Here is a 3,146-nt window from a genome sequence, read left to right on the forward strand (position 1 = left end):
ATGAAGCAAAGATATTATGAAGCAGGCCCAAAAGCTTCTAAATTGTTAGCCTGGAGGCTTAGAAAACAACAAGCAAACAATTGCATTCATAAGATTAGAGACCCAGAAACAAATAAGATTACTAGCAACTTAGATGATATACAAAAAGTGTTTGAGATGTTACTACAAGTCCCTTTATTCACAGTCAGAACAGCCAAATAGACAAACCATTAATGAGTTCTTGAACTCCCTAGACCTTCCTATGCTAGGTAAAGAAGCTAACGATAAACTTAGCCTACCAATAACAACAGAGGAGATAGAGAGGGCTATCTCAAGTCTGAACACTAACAAATCTCCCGGTACAGACGGGTTTCCCCCGAATGGTATAAATCAAGGAGAAACCACCTACTTCCCTTATTAGAAGCATGCTTTAATTTTATATTGAGGGGGGGATCTCCCCCTCCCTCTTGGGGAGAGGCTCTTATATCGGTTATCCCAAAAGAGGAAAAGGAGAGGATGGATTGTCGGGGATACAGACCTATAAGTGTCTTAAACACAGATTATAAATTATATGCAACTATCTTAACAAAGAGGATGGAGGCAGTGATGCCTCTGTTAATTGATGAGGACCAAACGGGTTTTATAAAGAACAGACAAACTCAAGACAATATAAGAAGAGCATTATATGTAATTGAGGAAATACATGAAGGAAAAATTAGCTCTATTATTCCGAGTTTGGACGCTGAAAAGGCTTTTGATTCCGTTGGGTAGGAATTCCTCTTCCTTGTTATGAAAAGATTTGGTTTTAGCCTGAATTTCATCCGATGCATACAGGTACTTTACTCCTCTCCTACTGCAAGAATAAAGATAAATGGTAGTCTCTCTAACTCTGTAACCTTGCAAAGGGGCTGTAGGCGGGGCTGCCCTGCCAGCCCTAGCCTCTTCAACTTGTTTATTAAACCTTTGGCCCAAATGATTCGACAGGATAAAGAATTAAAAGGAATTATGATGGGAGGAGAAGAACATAAAGTGAGTCTGTACGCAGACGATGTTCTGGTCACGCTTGTGGACCCAGATACAGGTCTGCCTTTACTTATGAAAAGACTTGAAACATACGGTCTATATTCAGGTTGTTCTTAATGTTCATAAAACTCAGGTCATGATATTTAATTATGCCCCATCACAAGGACTTTTGGCGGAATATAACTTTAAATGGCACTCCTCGCATATCAAATATCTTGGAGTAAACCTCCCCAAAGACCTGTCGCAGTTGTATAATATCAACTATCACCCCATTAACAAAGAAATATACAGGGACCTCAGTGGCTGGAGCTTGCTCCCTCTTGATTTCGGCAGCAGAATTAGATCAGTGAAAATGAACATTCTTCCCAGATTATTATACCTCAAAAACAGTTCAGAGAATGGAATAAACATATTTCACGATTCATTTGGGATAAGAAAAGACCAAGAATAAAATTTACCACCCTTCAGCTGCCGGGAGAGAGGGGGGGCATGGCTCTTCCATCTTTAAGGGATTATTACATGTCAGCACAATTAAGACCCCTTCTACACTGGTGTAATCCAACCTATACAGCCAAATGGAAGAATATGGAGTTGAGCCTGATGGATATACCTATTCAATCAGTGCTTGGATATGTAATGAGGGAAAAGGATTTGTCACAAACAACAAGTAAATGGGTAAATCATTCATTAAAAGTATGGGCAGAGGTAGTCAAAAAGTTTCAACTCCAAAATGAGATTAAGCTACTTCGATGGCCAGCGTATGATCCAGACTTTACACCGGCATCGCAAGATCTTAGATTTAGAGAATGGGCTTATAAAGGTATCTCTTCACTGTGTAAGATTGTTAAAAAGGGGGAATTTAACAGTTTTGATACCATATGTCGGTCATTTGGACTAGTTGGGGCTGACTTTTTTAGATATTTACAGCTCCATGATTACTTTTGTAAAAAGGTGAAAGGCCCTGGTACAAGAGAACCACCAATACTTGTTCAGCTGTTTATTGATGCTTAGAACTCCAGTAGCAACAAAGGCCTCATAGGTAAATTGTACAAAGGTATCTTATTACTTAAAAATGATAATACGGATTATGTTAAACAAAGATGGGAAAAAGAACTGGACATTACAGTAACAGAGGAAATGTGGCTAAAAGCGTGGGAGACACGGTCATCTTCAACAAACTCCTGGACATGGAGGGACTTCTGTTGGAAGAACTGGATAAGTTTTTTCCTTACTCCTAAACAGAGATCAAAGCAAACAGGCAACCAGCTTCCCTGCTGGAGGGATTGTGGAGAGACTGAGGTTGACCACGCCCATGTGTTTTGGACTTGTCCCCTTATTCAGTCTTTCTGGAAGGAGGTGGCAGCAATTATTTCAAAAATTTTGGGTTTTACTATCAGTACAACATTTACATCCCTCTATCTTGGACATCTTCCCAATGGTCTCAATAGTAATGATACCTATCTTCTAAAAATCTTGCTTGTTGCAAGCAAAAAAGCCATTACAAAGTGCTGGTTACAGAAAAATTGCCCATCGGCTGGTCTCTTTGTTAGCATTGTAAAACAGCTGCATATTTTGGAACAGATGACTCATTCTATACGACTTCAAAAAGAGCTTGGAGAGAAACGATGGGAAAAATGGAACTTTTATTTGGCCAGCTAATGCTTTACTGGAGTTTTGATAACTGCCACACATGTTTGTATGTTTGTACGGATATGTATATCAGGGTATGTGTTTACATATAAAGATATGTGTATATTGTAACCACAAGGTCTTGCACTCCGCATTTGAATGAGGCAGTTTTGCTGCCCTCTAGTTTGGACCAACCCAAGACCTCACGATTATCTGTTTTTTTTTTTGTTTTTTTTTTTGTTTTTTTTACTGTTATGTTTTACTATACCTGCCTCTTGTTCTATTTAAAAAACTATAAATAAAAAGTAAAAAAAAAAAAAAAAAAAAAAAGCAGTGCTATAAAAAACGTGGGTTCCGTATCTATGATGCCACTGAATATTTGTCTGTTTTAGTTTCTGGGACTGCCATTGTTCTCTGAATTCTCACTGATAACCAAACAAATGCAGCCATGGTTCCCTGGCTGCTAGCGGTGCAGCACTGATGTGGACGTAAATAAAAACAGACTCAGAGAAGTG

The sequence above is a fragment of the Cheilinus undulatus genome, linkage group 16 (genome assembly GCF_018320785.1).
Source record: "Cheilinus undulatus linkage group 16, ASM1832078v1, whole genome shotgun sequence".
Lineage (NCBI taxonomy): Eukaryota > Metazoa > Chordata > Actinopteri > Labriformes > Labridae > Cheilinus > Cheilinus undulatus.